General features: G+C 41.7%; 1 protein-coding gene across 5 annotated transcripts in view; it reads right to left on the minus strand.

Annotated features, from left to right (window-relative positions):
• SLFN13 (schlafen family member 13) overlaps nucleotides 1–22,794 on the minus strand; it is a 64,755-nt gene that overhangs the window by 9,850 nt on the left and 32,111 nt on the right. The window contains exons 1-2 of one of the 5 annotated variants that reach the window (XM_063628567.1): nucleotides 879–1,026; nucleotides 157–473 (exon numbers count right to left, since the gene is read on the minus strand). The exons of 1 other annotated variant lie outside the window; for it this stretch is intronic. The gene's annotated coding sequence lies outside the window, so the exon portion shown is untranslated. Of the gene's footprint in view, nucleotides 1–156; nucleotides 685–878; nucleotides 1,027–22,794 lie in introns of those variants that run through there. 3 more of the 5 variants (XM_055255839.2, XM_063628569.1, XM_063628568.1) reach the window with 3 other exon arrangements.

Genomic DNA, 22,794 nt, shown 5'->3' on the forward strand with positions numbered 1-22,794 from the left:
TCCACCCGCTGGCTGGAGCTGGGGGGCGGGGGTGGCTCTCCTAGTTTGCTCCCCATCCGAGTCAACGCCAGTCCAGGGTCGTGCCGGACTAGACCCTAGGGCGTGGGTACAAACGGGAGCTCCACAGTCCCCGTAGGAGCAGGGACCCTCTCTCACCTCTCAAGCTCCAGCGCGTCAGAAGGCCACTCCGCGTTTCCCTGGAGGCGCCAAGGTCAGGTTCTTATAACCAATGGTTGGCGCCTACGTGGGCTGGTCCCACGCAGGGGATGAAAGAACCAATGAGTCCCAGGCAGGGCATGGACGCGCCAATGGGAGTGTCTACAAAGCCCGGGAACACTTTGCCACGCTGTCTGGAAGGCCTGGCGGGTGGCTCGCGCCTATGAAATCCTAGCACTTTGGGAGGCCTAAGCGGGTTCATCGCTTGAGCCAAGAAGTTCGAGACCAGCCTGGGCAGCATAGTGGGACCCCCGTCTCTACAACAACAACAACAACAACAATTACTCGGGCTTAGTGGCGCGCGCCTGTAGACTCAAATGTAGTCTCAGATGCCCGGGAGGCTGAGGCGGGAGGATCACTTGAGCCCGAGGAAGTCGAGGGTAAAGTGAGTCGAGATCGCACCACTGCGCTCCAGCTTGGGCGACAGAGTAAAAGCCTGTTCCCCCCCCCCCCCCAAAAAAAAATTGTCTGGAAGCGCCAAGTTTTCTGATTGCTTTCGGGTGGTTCTTAGTTCTTTCTTACTGCCCCCCGCCCCCCTCCGTCCCTATCTCTCTCTCCTTTCCCGGAGCCTGCGGTCCCGCCTTCCCCGGACCCCTCCTCTGAGGGTCCAGCCAAGCTCTCGCCCGAGCTTTCCCCTTCCACCGCACTGGAATTGCCCATACCCCAACTGGGCTTCTCTCCCCACTGCCTGCCCCAGAAAGTGGGCCTTGAGACCCGGGAACCCCAGGACAAAATGCGACGGATGCTCGGATTGGGCGGCGCTCGGTTCCTGGCTGGATTTGTGGCTCCGCAGACCCCGCGCCAGAGTGGGATGTGGCGGCGGCCAGTGCGCTGTGCTCAGTCAACCCCTTGGAGAGGACTACGAAACCCGTATACTCAGACAGAACCCTGGCAGGTGCTAAAGGCTGCGGCGGGGCAGAAAAGCAGAACCCTGGCTGGTTTTCTTGTAACACGAGCAGTGTGACGGTTACCGGGGTTGACCCAGCACCGCGCATCGGCCAAGTTCTCACTGATGCAGAGTGGGCCAAGGGTGGGAGCGGCGGTTAACACTGGGGTGATTAACATAGGCTCCAGTGGAGGCTAAAGTGAGAAAATAAAACTCACTCCAATACCACCCCCACTCCGCCCCAGAGATTACCACTGACCACTATTAACACCCTATTGTATATATCTTTACGGATCATACATATATATTACACAAACGTATATGTAATACTTTTTTATTAACATAAAGTCACACTGTATATACCATTCTTAACCTGCTTTTTTCAATGACTTCCACCTTTCCATTTCAGTAAATCTTCATATATCATATTCCACTTTTTCCGTTTTTCTTTAAAATGTGGTTTATAGATTGTGCAAACCTGTGCTGAATCCAGAACTATGCATCTGTACAGCGCTGAAAAAAAAAAGGCTGTCAATCTAGAATTCTATAACCACCAAAAACAAAACAAAACAAGTCCTCCAAAATAGAGGCAAAATAATGACCTATTCAGACCAAAAAAAAAAAAAAATCTTAGGAAATTTGTCACCAGCAGATCGTTACAAAAACTATTAACATGTTTTTTTGTTTGCTTGTTTTTGAGACGGAGTCTTGCTCTTGTTGCCCACGCTGGAGTGCAATGGTGCGATCTCAGCTCACTGCAACATCCACCTCCCAGGTTCAAGCGATTCTCCTCCCTCAGCCTCCCAAGTAGCTGGGATTACAGGCGCCCTCTACCAGGCCCTGCTAATTTTTGCCTGTTTAGTAGAGACGGGGACTCACCATGTTGGCCAGGCTGATCTCGAACTCCTGACCTCAGGTGATCCACCCGCCTCGACCTCCCAGAGTGCTAGGATTACAGGCGTGAGCCACCGCGCCCGGCTTAACAAAGTTCTTCATATTGAAGGAAAATGATACCAGAATGAAACTCAGATCTACACAAAAGAATGAGGAGCATGGAAGATAATAAACGCATAGGTAACTAAAAAACATTCTCTTTTTCATTGTTAAAAAATATTCATAAAATAATTGATCTTTAAAGAAAAAACTCTGTATTGTGGTGCTTATAACAATGAAGACATGAAAACTGTGATAATTGCAACGCAAAGGAAGGAAGGGGAAAATGAGTGTGTATTGTTTTAAGGTTCTTATATCACACACGAAGTCATATACTATGATTTAACTGTATTAAGTTGAAGGTGCATATTGTAAGCCCTACAGCTGCCACTAAAAAAAGGGAACAAAATCATATAGACTATAAGTCAACAAAGGAGTTTTCCTTGTGACTCTTATTTTCTTGTTGTTTTTTAAAAAAAAACTTTATTTTTACCTGTTTTTGTTTCATAAACATGCAATTGACTTTGTATGCTTTTTTTTTTTTACCAACTTTGCTAAACTTTGTAGTTAATTTTCACGATCAATCTCTACGTTCTTTTAGGTCATCTAAGAGAACAATAATATCAAATGTGCATAATGGGAGCTTTATTTCTTCCTTTGTAATCTGCATACTTTTCTTGTTTCCTTTTCTTGTATGATGCATTGGCCAGGACTTTCAGCACAATGCTAAATGAAAGAACTAGTACTTAAAGACACAACCTAACAATACTAAAATTCCATCTTTGGGGATATGTTTCCTGGGATCGCCTTAAAGAACAGTTTCTGTGTTAGTCGGGGTCCTGTCAGAAGACCAGTTATTTTGAACAGAGATGTTTTAAAATGAAGAACTATTCACTAGACATAAAGACTTTTTAACTCAATCACGGAAAAGGCAAAAAAGTAACACCACGGTATTATGGAGGTAACTACGGAAAAGAGCCATCACCCCTGAGGCTAGGAGAACAAATGGAAGAGATCTTTGAGGGAGCATAAGGCAGCCACTGTGAGTGTTGGGAAATTTTTAAAAAAACATCTGAAAGGTGTTCATGGGAAAGTTTATAAAACCTTATTGGAAAATAATAAATATATAAATAGGTTAAATCATATACCATGTCCATGGATCGGAAAACCCAATATATTAAAGACCACTTTGGGAGGCTGAGGCGGGCAGATCACCTGAGGTCAGGAGTTCAAGACCAGCCTGACCAACATGAAGAAACCCCGTCTCTACTAAAAATACAAAAAATTAGCTGGGCATGGTGGCACATGCCTGGAATCTTGGCTACTCAGGAGGCTGAGAGGCTGAGGCAGGAGAATTGCTTGAACCCAGGAGACAGAGGTTGCGGTGAGCCAAAATCATGCCATTGCACTCCAGCCTGGGCAACAAGAGAGAAACTCCATCTCAAAAACAAACAAAAATAATAATAATTCTCACCAAATTGATGAGTAGATCCATTGAGATTCCATTTTAAATCCTAGCAGTATTTTCCTAGAACATTACATACTGATTATAGATTTACATATAAGACCCAAAACACTCTTTAAAAGAAAAAGCATGTTGTGAGCAAACATCAAATTTTCTTATATAGCAATAATAATTAGAAAAAATAGAGCATGGAATAAATGACAGAGCCTAGAACTCACATATTGATGGAAAAATCTATGACAGAAGTGGCATTGCAGTTAAGTGGGGAAAGGAGAGACTATTTTATAAATTGTGTTGAGATATCTGGTATCCCTAGAGAAAAAATATTAATTTGCATCCTGTCCTCCAGAATCTATTCTGCTAAACTAAAAACATAAATACAAAAAAACAAAATCAGTAAATTTTTAAAGATAATATAGGGGCCAGGCGCAGCGGCTCATGCCTGTAATCCCAGCACTTTGTGGGGGGGTCAAGGTGGGCTGATCACTTGAGTCCAAGAGTTCGAGACCAGGCTGGGAAACATAGTGAAGCCCCATCTCTACCGAAAATACAAAAATTAGCCAGGCATGGTGGTGTACACCTGTGGTCCCAGCTACTCGGGAGGCTGAGGCAGAAGGATCACTTGAACCCAGGAGTTGGAGGTTGCTGTGAGCCGAGATCACGCCACTGCACTCCAGCCTGGGTAACAGAGCAAGACCCTGTCTTCCAAAAAAAAAAAAAGGCAAAACCATGATGTTCCCACTCTGTTATGGGTGTTAACAAACCTCTTCCTTACAGAGAGCTGGAAAATGACTAGGCAGTGGTGATATAACCAATATATCCAAGGCCTGACCAATTACGTGGGAACCCTTCTTAAGTACAGATTCCATAAGTAGAAATTGTGCCTTTACAAATTAGGTTACTCACTTTCTTTTTTTATCTTATATGAGATGCCTGCTTTTTCCCAGCTCACATTTCACATTCACATGCCTTTTTTAGTCTTTACATAAATACAGAATTTACTTTTTCATGTACAGTAGAATTTACCTTTTACGTATAGTTCTATTAATACATGTTTAGAATCATGTAACCACCACAAAACAGAATAGAGCCACCACTACACACACACACATACACACACACACACATTCACACAAACTAATGCTTTCCCCAAATTCCAGTCCCTGCAAAGCACATATTTGTTCTCTATCCCTAGTTTTGTCTTTTCCAGGATGGTGTATAACTGTAATCAAATAGTATGTAACCATTTGGGATTAGCTTCTTTGCATAATATCTTTGAGTTTCCTCCCCGCTGTGTCTGTTAATTTTTCATTCCTTTTGATTGCTGAGTGGTATTCCATTATTTGGATGTACCACTTTTTGTTTAACCATTAACCCATTGAAAGACATTCAGGTTGTTTCCTGGGTTTGTTAATTATGAATAGAACTGCTATAAATAGCCATGTATAGCTGTGATGGTTAATACGGAGTGTCAACTTAATTGGATTAAAGGATACAAAGTATTGATCCTGGGTGTGTCTGTGAGGGTGTTGCCAAAAGATATTTGCTTTTGAGTCAGTGGGCTGGGTAAGGCAGATCCACTATTAATCCAGTGGGCACACTCTAACCAGCTTTCAGTGAATATAAAGCAGGCAGAAAAATGTGAAAGGAGAGACGGGCCTATCCTCCCAGCCTACATCTTTCTCTTGTTCTGGATGCTTCCTGCCCTTGAACATCGGACTCCAAGTTCTTCAGTTTTGGGACTTGGACTAGCTCTCCTTGCTCCTCAGCTTGCAGACAGCCTATTGTGAGACCTTGTGATACTGTAAGTTAATACTTAATAAACTTCCCTTTATATATATATTAGTTCTATCCTATTAGTTCTGTCCCTCTAAGAGAACCCTGACTAATACAGTTTTGGTACCAAGAGTGGTTCTAAAGGGACAGATATTAAGGATAGGGTTTTCTCATCGGTTTAGGGGTTTCTGGAGTTGGCTGCTTACTAGGATTAGACCCAAAAATGCTAAGGACTCTACTTCTTTTTTTTTTTTTTTTTTTTTTTTTTTTTTTTTTTTTTTTTTTGGGACGGAGTCTCGCTCTGTCGCCCAGGCTGGAGTGCAGTGGCGCAATCTCGGCTCACTGCAAGCTCCCCCTCCCGGGTTCACGCCATTCTCCTGCCTCAGCCTCTCTGAGTAGCTGGGACTACAGGCGCCCGCCACCACGCCCGGCTAACCATGGTCTCGATCTCCTGACCTCATGATCCGCCCGCCTCGGCCTCCCAAAGTGCTGGGATTACAAGCGTGAGCCACCGCGCCCGGCCTCTACTTCTAATAGTATGGAGAACACTGATAGTCCTTCACATGAACTGTTTAGACAGTTGTGCAAAATAAATGCATTTGGCACTCCTGATTCACTGCTCATGAGAGGCAAGGAGTTTAGTGACTCTATACAGAATACCTTTGACCATATGTGGAGAACCAAGGAACATAATGATGCTGGTTGGTTGCTCCTAAGTTCAGTAGGCAAAGTGATGAAAGAAAATGATGAGCTCAGGGATTCTGTCTCCTGGCTTCAGAAGCAGATACTGAGCCTCAAATCTGCTAAGATTGCCATGAGTGAGACCCTTATCTCCTGTGGAGAAAGAGCTGAAATTGTGGAAAAACAGACACAAGCTCTTATGTGAGTGGCTGACCTGCAACAAAAGGTGCATGTACAGCCTCGCCAGGTGTCTACTGTTAAAGTGAGGGCATTGATTGGAAAAGAATGGGACCCTGCAACTTGGAATGGGGAAATGTGGGAGGACCCTGATGAAGCTGGGGACACTGAGTTTGTAAACTCTGATGAACTTTGGGAGAAGGAAGAGCTTCCCCATCCCAAGTAGTGGCAACACCCCCTCCTCGACCCATGCTGCCATCAGCCTTTCCTCCTTCGTCTGAGGAGATGAACCCTGTGCTGCCTGAGGTAACAGTGATGGCCTCCCCTGAGGCAGTTGCCAGGCAAAATAATGTTGATTCTCCTCAGGAGCTACCCCAACACCCCTGTTTGCTTCTAGACCTATAACTAGACTAAAGTCCCAGCAGGCCCCTGGAGGTGAGGTTGACAGTGTGACCCATGAGGAGGTGCAATACACTCAAAAAGAACTGTTTGAGTTCCCTAATTTATATAAACAGCAATCTGGAGAACAGGCATGGGAATGGATATTAGGGGTATGGGATAATGGTGGAAGGAACATAGAGTTGGATCAGGTTGAATTTATTGATCTGGGCAACCAAAGTTGCCATGGCGGCGGGGATGGAGGTTATGCATGGGCTCAGCAACATGGACTTCACTCACCAAGGCTGACCTGACTATGGCCACTGCTGAGTGTCCAATTTACCAGCAGCAGAGACCAACACTGAGCACTCGATATGGTACCATTCCTTGGGGTGATCAGCCAGCCACCTGGTGGCAAGTTGATTATATTGGACCTCTTCCAGCATGGAAAGGGCAGAGGTTTGTCCTCACTGGAGTAGACACTTACTCCGGATATAGGTTTGCCTATCCTGCACGCAATGCTTCTGCCAAGACTACCATCGATGGACCCACGGAATGCCTTATCCACCATCATAGTATTCCACACAGCATTGCCTCTCACCAAGGCACTCACTTTACAGCTAAAGAAGTGTGGCAGTGGGCTCATGCTCATGGAATTCACTAGTCTTAACATGTTCCCCATTGTCCTGAAGCAGCTGGATTGATAAAACAGTGGAATGGCCTTTTAAATCACAATTAAAATGCCAACTAGGTAACGATACTTTGCAGCACTGGGGCAAAGTTCTCCAAAAGGCTGTGTATGCTCTGAATCAGCATCCAATATATGGTACTGTTTCTCCCATAGCCAGGATTCACGGGTCCAGGAATCGAGGGGTGAAGGTGGAAGTGGTATCACTCACCATCACCCCTAGTGATCCACTAGCAAAATTTTTGCTTCCTGTTCCCACGACATTAGGTTATGCTGGCCTAGAGGTCCTAGCTGCAGAGTGAGGAATGCTGCCACCAGGAGACACAACAATGATTCCATTAAACTGGAAGTTAAGATTGCCACCTGGACACTTTGGGCTCCTCCTACCTTTGAGTCAGACTAAGAAGGGACTTGCAGTGTTGGCTGGGGTGATTGTCCCAAACTATCAAGATGAAATCAGTCTACCATTCCACAATGGAGGTAAGGAAGAGTACTCAGGGAATACAGGAGATCCACTAGGGAGTCTCTTAGTATTACCATGCCCTGTGATTAAGGTCAATGGAAAACTATGACAGCCCAATCCAGGCAGGACTACAAATGGTCCAGACCCTTCAGGAATGAAGGTTTGGGTCCCTCCACCAGAAAAAAAAAAAAAAAAAAAAACCATGACCTGCTGAGGTGCCTGCTGAAGACAAAGAGAATACAGAGTGGGTAGTAGAAGAAAGTGGTCATCAATACCAGCTATGGCCACGACCAGCTGCAGAAACGAAGACTGTAATTGTCACGAGTATTTCCTCCTTCTTTTGTTAAAAACATGTTTGTGCGTGTATACACTTGTACTAAGAAAATATCTTCATTTTATTTCCTTTTCCTTTATCATGTGACATAAGATTTATTGACTTCATATCAGCATTTAAGTATTGTTAACTTTATGTAATAGTATTTGGGTTAGGGATTGGTGCATTTCTAGTTGTATAAAGGATAGTTGTATTATGCTAAGCATAATTATGACTTCATTATTGTTTTTATTTGAAGATTATGTATAATCTCAAATGGAGATGTTTATGGGTTCAAGTTGACAAGGAGGGGACTTGTGATGGTTAATACTGAGTGTCAACTTGATTGGATTGAGGGATACAAATTATTAATCCTGGGTGTGTCTGTGTGGGTGTTGCCAAAAGAGATTAAAATTTGAGTCAGTGGGCTGGGGAAGGCAGATCCACCCTTAATCTGGTGGGCACAATCTAATCAGCTTCCAGTGAATATAAAGCAGGCAGGAAAATGTGAAAAGGAGAGACAGGCCTAGCCTCCCAGCCTACATCTTCAGATTCTTCAGTTTGGGAACTCCGACTGTCTCTCTTTGCTCCTCAACTTGCACACAGTCTATTGTGGGATGCTGTGATTGTGAAAGTTAATACTTAATAAACTCATATATATATATATGAGTTATATATATTAGGATATATAATAAGATATATATTATATATAATAGTTCTGTCCCTATTAGTGCTGTCCCTAAGAGAACTCTAATACAAGCTGCATCCTAGAGATTCTGGTATTTTATCTCTCTGTTCTCATTAGTTTCAAAGAACTTCTTGATTCCTGCCTTAATTTCATTATTTACTCAGGAGTCATTCAGGAGCAGGTTGTTCAGTTTCCATGTAGGCGTGTGATTTTTAAATTAGTTTCTTAATCTTGAGTTCTAATTTGATTGTGCTGTGATCTGAGAGACTGTTATGATTTCAGTTGTTTTGCGCTTGCTGAGGAGTGTTTTACTTCCAATTATGTCATCAATTTTAGAGTGAGTGCCATGTGGTGATGAGAAGAATGTATATTCTGTTGTTTTTGGATGGAGAGTTCTGTAGATATCTGTTAGATCCTCTTGATCCAGAGCTGAGTTCCAGTCCTGAATATCTTTGTTAATTTTCTGTCTCAATGTTCTGTCTAATATCGTCAGTGGAGTGCTAAAGTCTCCTACTATTATTGTGTGGGTGTCTAAGTCTCTTTGCAGGTCTCTAAGAACTTGCTTTATGAATCTGGGTGCTCCTGTATTGGATGCATATATACTTAGGATAGTTAGCTCTTCTTGTTACATTGATCCCTTTACCATTATGTAATGGCCTTCTTTGTCTTTTTTTATCTTTGTTGGTTTAAAGTCTGTTTTATCAGAGACTAGGATTGCATCCCCTGCTTTTTTTCTGCTTTCCATCTGCTTGGTAAATCTTCCTCCATCTTTTTATTTTGAGCCTATGTTTGTCTGTACATGAGTTGGGTCTCTTGAATACAGCATACCGATGAGTCTTGACTCTATCCAGCTTGCCATTCTGTGTCTTTTAATTGGGGCGTTTAGCCCATTTACATTTAAGGTTAATATTCTTATGTGTGAATTTGATCCTATCATCATGATGCTAGCTAGTTATTTTGCAGACTTGTTTATATGGTTGTTTCGTAGTGTTACTTGTTTGAGTACTTCAGTGTGTTTTTGCAGTGGCTGGTAATGGTTTTTCCTTTCCATATTTAGTGCTTCCTTCAGGAGCTCTTGTGGAGGCAGGCCTGGTGGTTGTGAATTCCCTCAGCTTTTGTTTATCTAAAAAGTATCTTATTTCTCCTTCACTTATGAAACTTAGTTTGCCTGGAAATGAAATTCTGAGCTGGAAATTCTTTTCTTAAGAATGTTGAATATTGGCCCCCAATCTCTTCTGGCTTGTAGGGTTTCTGTTGAGAGGTCTGCTGTTAGTCTCATGGGCTTCTTTCTGTAGGTGACCTGGGCATTTCTCTCTGGCTGCCCTTAACATTTTTTCTTTCATTTCAACTTTGGAGAATCTGAATGATTTTGTGTCTTGGGGATGATCTTCTCATGGAGTATCTTACGGGGGTTCACTGCATTTCTTGAATTTGAATGTTGGCCTGTCTTGCTAGGATGGGGAACTTCTCCTGGGTGACATCCTAAAGTATGTTTTCCAACTTGGTTCCATTCTCCCCACCTCTTTCAGGTACCCCAATCAGTTGTAGGTTTGGTCTTTTTACATAATCCCATATTTCTTGGAGATTTTGTTCATTCCTTTTACTTCTTTTTTCCTCTGATCTTGTTTGCCTGACGTATTTCAGAAGGATAGTCTTCAAACTCTGAGATTCTTTCCTCCACTTAGTCTCTGTGGTTCTTGACACCTGTGATTGCATCGTGAAGTTCTCATGTGGTTTTCAGCTCCACCAGGTCATTTATGTTCCTCTCTAAACTGGTTACTAGAGTCACCAGCTCCTGCAATGTTTTATCATGCTTCTTAGCTTCTTTGCATAGCCTCCGCTCAGTTCTGTGCTCTTGCTGGAAAAATGTGATCATTTGGAGGAGAAGAGACCCTCTGGCTTTTTAAGTTTTTGGAGTTTCTGCATGGATTCTTTCTCATTTTTGTGGGCTTATCTACCATCAATCTTTGAGGCTGCCGACTTTCGAATTTTGCAATAGTCTCAGCAGAAAATAAACAGTCCACAATTTAAACAGAACGGGATAGCATTACAAAAGTTTACAGAACCCATATGTTTTCATCATTTGTTTCTAACAACAAAGATTACAACGACAGAGTTGAATGATCAGAATGTAAATATATTTGTGCAAAACTGCATTAATTGTTCTTACCATCTAACAGAGGTAAAACTTAAGAACACACAATGACAATAATGAAGAAAAACTACATTAAAAGTAATTCTACTTTAGATTTCAAACATGAATTATACTATTACTAAACATTAAAAAAAAAAGTGGCACCATGAGAGCAGCAGGAGCAACAAATGATTTGGCAATTATGCCAGCTAAGGAAAGCTGACACTGGAATATGCCAAAGTTAATCTCCACAATAGGTATCCATCTGAAAAGACTGGAAACAACTGTAGGGCCTAAAACTCACTTCACTTTCTTTATTCTTGAATTTGCAGGTCATAAATGAAATATTTAAGAAAGACTTTTCCCCTCCCTCTCAAGGAGTGTTTCTTGCTTTACTGTCAATTATTAAGAGTTGAATCATAGACTCTGGATTTACCAACACCAATCCATTTAACTGGAATTTGAAGCTCATCTTCAATAAATCAAACATAGTTTTGTGCATTAACAGGTAGTTCTTTAAAGGCCCTTGCATTCGATATGTCTGTGTTCCATCCTCGTGGAGTCTTATATTGAACTTCAACTTTAAGACTTCTTGATTTGCTGGAATAGGAGGTATGATTTGACCATCCAACTTGTAAGCAACTCCAACTTTGATTTCCATAAACATGTCCAAAATATTCAACTTGGTAACTTCCAGCACAGTAAATCCATTGATAATATGGGCATATTTGAGCAAAACGAGGTCCAACCAGCCACATCTTCTTTGCCTTCCAGTAGTTACACCAAACTCTCTACCACTTGTTTGTAATAATTCTTGAATTTTCTTGAGATTTTGTAATTCACCTTCAATGTCTGTTTCCAAAATGGGATGTATAGATTTGTATTGTTTAGCTGGAACTTTAAACATCTCAGAGAAGCCATCAAGATTAGAAACAAGATCGCACATCCTAAGTCCACTCCGAGCAGCTTTGGAAGAATAAACTGGGCCAATGCCTTTTTTGTTGTACCCAAATTTTTTCCTGCTTGTTCTTGTCTCTATTGTTCCTGGACACCATCAGCGGCTTGATGAAAATCAAATACAATATGAACTCTGTCAGATAAAATAAGCCTTTTTCCCAGCCTTCTAGTCCTTTTCCTTTTTGAACATTTTTCTCTGCTTTTTCAAACAATCCAGGTAGATGAATTACCACACCACCTATGGATTACTTAGAAGTATGTTTTAACTTTCTAAGTGTTTGGAAATTTTCCTGTTACCTTTCTGCCATTAATTTGTAGTTTGGTTCCATTTTGGTCATAGAACACACTCTGAGTATAACTTCAGTTCTTTAACATTTGTTTAGGTTTGGTTTATGGCTTAGGTTCTGGTCTGTCTTGGTATATGTTCCATAGGCATTTGAGAAGAATATATGTTTTGCTGTTGTTGAGTAGCATGTTGACTGGTGGTGTTAAGTTCTTCTATACCCTTGCAGTTTTTCTTTAAGGTGGGGTCTCACTCTGTCACATAGGCTGGAGTGCAGTGGCATGATCATAGTTCACTGCAAACTCATTTCCTGGACTCAAGCAAGCCTCCCACTTCAGCCTCTCAAGTAGCTAGAACTACAGACATGCACCAACATGCCCACCCAAAACTTTTTTTTAAGGATGGGGTCTTGCTGTGTTGTGCAGGCTGCTCTCAAATCTGCCTTATAGATTTTTTGGTCTACTTGTACTACGAGGTATTGTACAAGGGTGATGACGTCCCTAACTACAATTGTAAAGTCTATTTCTCCTTTCAGTGCTATCACTTTTTGTGTCACATATTTTGCAGCTCTGTTGTTTGATATACATACATTTAGATGGCCATATCTTCTTGGTTAACTGATCTTTTCATCATTATAATAATGTCCCTATGTGTCTCCGGTAATTTTCTTTACTTTATCTGATATTAGTATAGCCACACCTGCTCTCCTTTGTTTGCATAATATGTCTTTTTTTTTTTTTAGACGAAACCTTGCTCTGTCACCCAGGCTGGAGTGCAGTGGCACAATCTTGGCTCACTGCAGTCTCAGCATCCCAGGTTCAAGTGATTCTCCCACCTCAGCCTCCCAAGTAGCTGAGATTACAGGCGCCCACCACCAAGTCCACCTAATTTTTATATTTTTAGTAGAGATGAGGTTTCACCATGTTGGCCAGGCTGGTCTTGAACTCTTGGCCTCAACTGATCCACCACCTTGGCCTCCCAGAGTTCTGGAATTACAGGTGTGAGCCACCATACCTGGCCCTACATGATATGTCTTTTTCCATCATTTTATTTTCAACTTTCATACATTTGAAGTGAGTTCCTTATAGACAGCATACACTGGGTCATGATTTTTAATCCACTGTGCCAAATGGTTCTTTAATTGGTATATTTAGGCCCTTTATATATGATATAATTATTGATATGTTTGGGCTTAAGTGTGCCATTTTATTTTTTGATTTCTATTTCTTCTCTGTGTTCTTAATATTTTTTTCTTTTCCCTGCCTTCCTATGGGTTATGAATATTGGGCAGAATTCTGAGTTATCTATCATGTTTTTAGTGTATCTCGTTGTATAGCTTTTATAGTAATTGCTGTAGGTATTACATTATATATACATAATTTTTCACAGTGAACTGGTGTCATCATTTTACTAGTTCTAGTGAAATATAGAAATTTTACCTCCAGTCATGTCCCTTTAACCACCTTTCTTTGTTTATAATAAAATTGTATAAAATATTTCCTCTACAAACATGTAGAACCACATCAGAGAATGTTGTAATTTTTACTTCAACTGTCAAACATAATTTAGAAGACTCAAGCAGAGAAAGAAAGCCTATTGCATTTACCTATATTTTTACTTATCATGTTCTTTCTTCTTTTCTGATGTTCCATAACTCCTTTTTTTTTTCATTGCCTCTCTGTTTAGATAACTTCTTTTAGCAGTTCTGTTAGAGTAGGTCTTTTGGTGATGGCAATGAATTCTCTTATTTTTCCTTCATTGGAGAATGCCTTGGTTTTCCTTTCATTCCTAAAGAATACATTCTCTGTGCATAGGATTCTGAGTTGAGAGTTCTTTTTATTCAGTACTTGAAAAATGTTATGACACTTTCTTCCATTCTCCATGATTCCACTGTCATTCAAATTGTTATTCTCCATAAAGAAGGTGTTTTCACTGGCTGCTTTAAATATATTTTATGTCCTTAGTTTTCAGAAATTTAATTAAAATTTGTCTTGGCACAATTTTCTTTGGGTTTATCTTGTTTGGGATTTGCTTAGTTCCTTGAATCTGTGTTTACCTGAGTTATCAGGTAAATATCCAAGAGTACAAAAGAGGAAAAAAATGATTGGGACAAAGGAGACCAAAAGGAGTGAAAGAGAGAAGGAAAATTTTAACCTAGAGATACAAGCCACTCTAAAATATTTTGTTTAATGAAAAAGTGGGAGAAAGGGGACTTTTGGGGCTTGTCCAGGGAAAGGCTACTGCCAAGAAGCACTGTGTCCCTTTCTCCTCCATTCTTTCCTCTTATCAGTCGGAGATAGAAACTAAAACAGCCTAAATCTGGGGGGTGTAGTGTGACGGATCCCCGACCAGGTTACTTAAGGGTTTATATCTGCTGCTTGCACCCTGAAGATTGAGCACTGAGCAAAGGCCATGATGCCCACTTGAGGAGCAGGTGTCCCTGAGAACCCAAATATCCCAGAATGTGTCTGGGAACACACCAAGGAAAACAGTCTCATTGCAAACAGTAGGCAAAGAGCCAGAATATTCGCTTAAAAGAAGCTTAGGGCTGGGTGATGGGGCAGATCTCTGGAGCTATCCTGCTGCCACCAGGAATACCCTGTATGTAAGTCCTGATAAATTCATCTACTCACAAACCCAGATTTGTCTGAGCCATTCTTTGGTTTCTTGGCTCCTTCTCAGTTTGGGAGTATGTTGCAGTCCCAGTTTTTCTTGTAACAGCATAAGGGAGAGGAATAGAAAAAAAAAAACCTGAATTCAGGGTGCCTTAGTCTATTTTGTGTTATAAGGAATTCCTGAGGCTGTGTAATTTATAAGGAAAAAGGATGCATTTGGCTCACAATTTTGATGTCTAGGAAAGTTCAAGATTGGGCATCTGCATCCGGTTATGTCTTCAGGTGGCTTCCACTCATGGCAGGAGGCAAAGAGAAGCCAGTGTGTGCAGAGATCACAAGGCAAGAGAGGAAACAAGAGTAGGGAGAGGTGCCAGGGTCTTTCTAACAACCAACTCTTATGGGAACTAATAAAGTCAGAACTCACCCCCAAGAAAGGGCATTAATCTATTCATGAGACATCCTCCCCCATGACCCAAACACCTTCCACTGGGCTCCCTCTCTAACACGGAGGATCAAATTTCAACATGAGGTTTGGAGGGGACCAAACATCCAAACTACAGCACAGGGAGAGAAAAAAATAACCAACTGAATTATATGTAGATATAATTTTTGTTAATTTTTATTTTAGGTTTGGGGGCACATGTGAAGGCTCATTACACAGGTAAACATGTGTCATGGGGTTTTGTTATACATATTATTTCATCACCCAGGTATTAAGCCCATACCCAATAGTTAACTTTTCTGCTCCTCTCCCTCCTCTCACCCTCCCCCCGTCAAATAGACCCCAGTGTCTGTTGTTTCCTTCTTTGTGTTCATAAGTTCTTTCGTTTAGCTCCCATTTTTCAGTGAGAAGATGCCGGACTTGGTTTTCTGTTCTTAAGTTAGTTTGCTAAGGGTAATGGCCTCCAGTTCCATCCATGTTCCCACAAAAGACATGATCTTGTTCTTTTTTATGGCTGCGTAGTAGTCCATGGTGTATATGTACCACATTTTCTTTATCTAATCTGTCACTGATGAGCATTTAGGTTAATATAGACATAATGAATAGATTGTACATGTACATAGATATAGATATCAAAAGTATGTCTAAATTAAAACAAACATCCATAATTTCACCCAATTGGAAATCCAAAATTTATATACCAAAGAATTTATATAACAAAAAGGTAGATAAGGTTGTGATTGGGTTTAGAACTGTAAGGTTTCTTGTTTTTTGTTTTTTTTTTAGAGATAGAATCTTGCTCTGTCACCCAGGCTGGAGTGCAGTGGTGCGATCCTGGCTCACTGCAACCCCCGCCTCCCATCCCAGGTTCAAGTGATTCTCCTGCCTCAGCTTCCCAAGTAACTGGGACTACAGGAGCACACCACCACATCCAGCTAATTTTCATATTCTTTAGTAGAGACGAGGTTTCACTATATGTTGGCCAGGCTGGTCTTGAACTCCTGGCCTCAAGTGATCCGCCTGTCTCGGCCTCCCAAAGTGCTGGGATTACAGACGTGAGCCACCACCACTGGCCAGAACTGAAAGCTCTAAATGAACTTTAACATTTGCCAAAATGCACCAATTGAGAAACCTCGTGGACTTAATAAATACTCAAATTATGCCTGAGATTCCAACATTTAAACATTATACCCCATATAATTTTAAAAGGTAGCTAATAGCTTTTTAAAAATAGCTATGCCTTATTTTATATCTTGATTGAATTGCTCATCGTTGTTGTACTCAGTGCCTTAAAGTATCTCATATTGAACATAGACTCCATGTCACAATAAATAATAAATTAAAATTAAATTTTTGGCACTCAAAAATTGGCTTGATAAAATAGGATTATATAAGTCCCATTAAAATAGTTAATATGGTTCAATGTAAGTTAAAATAGGCCCTTGAAGGATTGAAAGTTGTTACATAAAACCTCATTTATATAACATAAAATGAGGTTTTATGTTATAAAAAACCTCATTTATATAACATATAAATGTTACATAAAATCTCATTTATATAACATAAAAGGGATAAAGGAGATAATTATTCCCTGCTGCTTGTCCATTTAACAGCCCAGTGTTGCCTGTTCTTAAACCTGGAAAATAATAAGCAGCAGGCACCTCACGGTGGAGGACTACAACGTTAATGCTGTGGTCTTATCGACTAGGGCCTCATAGCCAGTATCTAATATGATTAACATTACTAACTCTATCCAATCAATAACTGCTAAATATTCTGTTCTTACAGACTTGGCTAATATGTTCAATATGTTCAATTCTGTGCCTATTTCAACAGACTCCACTGTAGTTTGTCTCCACTGCTGAAGAGACACAATATACCTCTTGCAGGCTACACCTCAGTACCTTCACAATTTTGCCATCATGCACACATCTTACAGACAAGATCGTTTTTAATACTTAATTTTTCTAGAGCAGATTCACAGCAAAATTGAGCGGAAAGTACAAAGATTTTCCGTATACCCACTGCCCGCACTCATGCATAGCCTCCCCCATTAGCAACGTCTCCCATTAGTGTGGTACATTTGTTACAAATGATTAATCTAAATTAATACATCATAATCAGTCAAAATCCATTGGGACTTTTACATTAGCGTTCATTCTTCTTGTACATTCTATGGGTTCAGACAAATGTATAATGACATATATCCACTATATAGTATCAAACACAGGATTTTCATTGCCTTAAGAATCCTCTGTGGTTCAACTATTCATTCCTCCCACTCCCTTAATCCTTGGAAACCACCGATCATTTTACTGTCTCCATAATCTTGCCTTTTACAGAATGTCATATAGTTGGAATCATACAGTATATAGCCTTTTCAGATGGCCTTCTTTTTAAAGAGACGGGGACAGACAAGATCTTAAGTGCATGCACCTTCCTCTGGGAGCACAGATATGATATTACATTAATAACCTCCTCCAAGGAGATGTCACCTAATCTACTCACATGGACATAAGAGTCCAACATCTTTTCATCCTTTTTGGGTTTTCATGGCAAAATTTTCTTCACTTACAAGTTTTACTTAATCTCATTGATGCTGTAACTTACAAATGAACCCACTTTAAATGTAGTAGCCTCAAACAAAAAGGCTGTAAAAGCTATCCAAATTAATACCAACAGACAGACCCATTGGTGCCTGCATTGATTCCTTTACTGAAGAGACTTTAACAAGCTCTACTCATGCCTTCTAAAGTCTAGACCACCCATGATGGCTACGAATTGCCTGAGGGCTCTCAGCCTCATGCTATACGCCATTAAAACCACAAATGACTAGCTCCATACTGGGCTCTCCTGGACATAGAGGCTCTCACAGATTCTGAGTCTGTGACCCTCCATACCTGGCTACCTGTTATGCTTTCGGTCATGGAAACAGCACCCTGCAAGCTCAGCCTCTCAGAGGGCCCAGGTTTGTCTCTAATCTGTCTCAAGGAGGCTACCAAGTCCTGGGCTCTCTAGCATATTCACACGCAGAAGGGAGTGACGTCCCCTGTCCTTGGTCCCTTGACAGATGCCATAGTGCTGGAGGAGGTCACCTCTCCCCCAGACCCCTTGGCTACCTGGAAAGCTCCTTTGGATTGACTGAGTGAACAGCAATAGAAGTTCACAGACTATATGAATGGCACTGCCAACCACCATACGTGATAGAGCTAGGTGGAATATTACTGAATGTTGGATGCCCTGGCCAACAAATGGCCCCATCTCCAAATTCCTTATGAACAATTGAACCATTGCCTAATGAATTGTCCCTTTCAGATTAAGGAACACTAAGAACCTCTTTCCTCTTAGATACCCAAAATCACGTGTCTGTGTATATTAAGGCCACCATATGAGGCCTTACAATTACCAAGGTAATAACAAAGGCACACATCTCACACTGCAAAATACACACTGAATGTGCTCCCGAAACAGGCATTCAATAAAACTTTCATGACCCTAATAGGTCCCAAATAGCCAGTTTAACTGAGATACATAAGAGTCTCCCCAAACAACTTCTTTTAAAGTTCCAGTCCAACAAATGGACCTCTCAATGGATCTTTATCTTGCCCCAGGCCTTAACCTATTTTTATGGATTTTCAATATCAAACCCCTCCCATCAGGAGGCCACAGCAGGTGTGTATATTCTTTGGGGACCAATTAATAGTGATTGTCCAATGGGCTAGGCAGCTGCTTATCTGATATGGGACCCGTTTGAGCCTAAACTTCAACCATGAAGCAAGCAAGCAAGCAAAAACCAAAACTCTGTCAAATGCAGCTGCACACCATTCGGTTTTCTGTTTATCTTTTTTGTTTTGTTTGTTCGTTTTTGCTTTTTGTTTTGGTCTGAGACAAGGTCTCACTCTGTTACCCAGGCTGGAGTGCAGTGGCATGATCACGATTCACTCCCCACTCTACTTCCTGGGTTCAGGCAATCCTCTCACCTCAGCCTCCTGAGTAGCTGCGACCACAGGCACACACCACCACACCCAGCTAATTTTTTATGTTTTTTGCAGAGACAGGGTTTTACCATGTTGCCCAGGCTGGTCTTGAATGCCTGAGCTCAAGCAATCCACCTGTCTTGGCCTCCCAAAGTGCTGGGATTACAGGCATGAGCTGCCATGCTCAGCCTGCTGATCTTACTACTGGTGTGGGTGCTTTTGTTGTTTTACCATCTGGAGGCACCAACCCTCCATACAAGCGATTGTTTTAATCAATCATGGCAAATTCTAAGACCACATCAACCTGAGTCTGTATTTACTTAAATACTCAAGACCCATATCCTAGATGACATTTTCCTGGATAGGCACTCACTGCTGGAGATTATGCTGCCTCAGATGACATCGATCCAGCTTACCATCAGAGATGAATTTACCCCTGCACTAGACATGGTGTCACCCTAGACACAAAAACCTTCACCCCAGTGACACCCATGGACTGTCTCTTCTCAGGCACAAACTGCACACAGAACATTTGGCCTTTTTTCCTTTGATATCAGGGATTCTATTATGTTTCTGAGTGTGCTGTCCGCTCAGCCTATCATCCTGGCATACTCCTTGCTCTCTGCCAAAACATACACCCCACACTCCTATGCCTGAAGGAAAATTTAATGGTAGTTACCACTACCTATGCCATTCTAAAAATTAATGGAGGGCCAAGCACAGTGACTCATGCCTATAATTCCAGCACTTTGGGAGGCTGAGGCAGGACTGCTTAATCCCAGGAGTTCAAACCAGCCTGGGCAACATGGGGAAACCCTGTCTCTACAAAACATATAAAAGTTAGCTGGGCATGGTGGTGTACACCTGTAGTCCCAGCTACTCAAGAGTCTGAGGCAGGAGAATCTCTTGATGTCAGGAGGTCAAGGCTGCAATGAGCTATGACCACATCACTGCACTCCAGCCTGGGTGACAAGGGCAAGACCCTGTGTCTAAAAAGATAACAAAAATTAATGGATAGTATTGCCTTTCCCTGGAGGCAGTTGCCTCCTGAGTCAATCCCTCAACCCACTGGGAAGAGGACCACTAACTCCCCAGTGCCTACCCCTACTACCCCCTCAAGCTTTCCCCCGTGACTTCCTGCCCTGTGTCTCTGACCATGACCACTCCTTCCCCTTGGTTATACACACACGCTAATCTACACATACATTATTAATGTATTAGTTCCTATCCCCCAACAACCTGACTGCAGGACCTGTTATATATATATATATATATGTATATATATGTATGTATTTCAAACTTTTAACTCACTTTAAAACTCCACCAAGATAATAGTAAAAACCTCCAAAAATTTCAGATCTACTTTCTTGACTAATGACGTACAAATGAAGAACTCAGTTACGGACCAGCCTACAAGGGCTCTTCATACTTCCACATGTGTTCTTCTGTCTTACTCTTAAAACAAAATATTTTCTAGGCTATTTAGGGCAACTTGTACCCCATTCTTTAAATAAGTCCACTATTACCACCCCAGGTTTCTTACAATGATGCCAAATAGGCCCAGGGGCAATGGGTCTTACTGTGTTTTCCTAGGTTCTGTATTTGTCTATTTGGCATCCATTAATCACAGGGCCAAACTAATGGCCAACATTCTTTACATCCCCGCTGTGATCCAGAGCTCATACTCTAAGCTACTTACACATCGAGCCAATATTTTCCCTACCCTACATAAACCCAGGGCCATGTAACAGACAACTAGGGACCATCCCTAGGCCCCAAAGCCCATCAAAATTATTCAAACTATCGAGTCCTAAGCTGTTTCCCCTGCCCAACTGGACCTTTCCCACAGAAACCCTAAAAGTTCTGAATTAGATTTTCCCCTCACTTCTGCTCCTCTCTCCTTAACCAACTGGATGCTTTACCAGTGACCCTGCGTGACAGAGCATGTCCCCTTCTCTTGGAAGTGTAAGTAATAAAGTCTTTTTTCAATGGCACTAGTCCATCTGTGTTGACAGTCACCTCCATAAATCAAAACTCCAAGAGTACATTTTAATATAATATTTTATCAGGCATCTGAAGGTTTCACCAAAGTTTATATTTTCCTACTGGAAAACTATGTTCCATGTAGATCTGGCCCATCTTGAGGCTATTGCTCCTGCGTTTATCCTTCCATGGTCATATTTCTTGGCCAACAGAACCACAGAAATTGGTCTGCCATGAGTTAACATTTAGTCCAAATCATTTTTCCACTTTAGCTCTGCTTCAAATGGGGCTGGCCTGGTGATACTGGAGACAATAAATGCACCTGTAAGTTCCAGATAACAGGCTCTTGTCATTTTCCCAATCTTTCCTCATTGCAATGTTCCACAGCTGTAGGTGTGCCAAGGCCTCTGGGTCCCAGTGTAGCACCTTGAATGCACAGTTCACACAATGGTGGCTTCAGGGTGCCAGCCAGGAGGAGTTCTGGTGCACTCACTGTTTGATGATGGTGGTCTTCCCCAAGCCCAGGTCACCTATCACCAGCAGCTGATACAGGCTGCCTAAGGTTCAGGGCTGGAAAGACTCCAAGAGTGTGAACATGCTCCCACTGTTTTAAGTTCTTTTTTTTTTAATTTTTATTTTACTTTAAGTTCTGGGATACACGTGCAGAATGTGCAGGTTTGTTACATAGGTATACGTGTGCCATGGTAGTTTGCTGCACCTATTGACCCATCCTCTGGGTTCCCTCCCCTCACTTTCTCCACCCCCAACAGGCCCTGGTGTGTGTTAATCCTTTCCCTGTGTCCATGTGTTCTCATTGTTCAACTCCCACTTATGAGTGAGAACATGTAATGTTGGATTTTCTGTTCCCATGTTAGTTTGCTGAGGATGACGGCTTCCAGCTTCATCCATGTCCCTGCAAATGTCATTATCTCATTCCTTTTTGTGGCTGCATAGTATTCCATGGTGTATATGTACCACATTTTCTTTATCCAGTCTATCATTGATGGGCATTTGAGTTGGTTCCATGCCTTTGCTATTGTAAATAGTGCTGCAATAAACATTCGTGTGCATGTGTCTTTTTTTTTTTTTTGAGACAGAATTTTGCTCTTGTCACCCAGGCTGGTGCACAGTGGCATGATCTCGGCTCACTGCAACCTGTGCCTCCCAGGTTCAAGCAATTCTCATGTCTCAGCCTCCCAAGTAGCTGGGATTACAGACGCCTACCACCACGCTCGGCTAATTATTGTATTTTTAGTAGAGATGGGGTTTCACCATGTTGGCCAGGCTGGTCTCAAACTCCTGGCCTCAGGTGATCCACCAGCCTCAGCCTCCCAAAGTGCTGGGATTACAGGCATGAGCCACAGCGCCTGGCCTGCATGTATCTTTATAGTAGAATGATTTATATTCCTTTGGGTATATACCCAGTAATGGGATTGCTGGGTCAAATGATATTTCTGGTTCTAGATCCTTGAGGAATCGCCACACTGTCTTCCACAATAGTTGAACTAATTTACATTCCCACCAACAGTGTAAAAGCATTCCTATTTCTCCACAGCCTCTCCATGCTGTGGAGACTTTTCAATAATCTTTTAATAAAAGATTATTTAAAAGTTTTTAATAATCTTTTATCTTGACTTTTTGATAATCACCATTTGACTTGCGTGAGATGGTATCTCATTGTGGTTTTGATTTGCATTTCTCTAAAGATAAGTGATGTTGAGTTTTTTTTCATATGTTTA

Source organism: Symphalangus syndactylus, chromosome 20, assembly GCF_028878055.3.
Source record: "Symphalangus syndactylus isolate Jambi chromosome 20, NHGRI_mSymSyn1-v2.1_pri, whole genome shotgun sequence".
Taxonomy (NCBI): Eukaryota; Metazoa; Chordata; class Mammalia; order Primates; family Hylobatidae; genus Symphalangus; species Symphalangus syndactylus.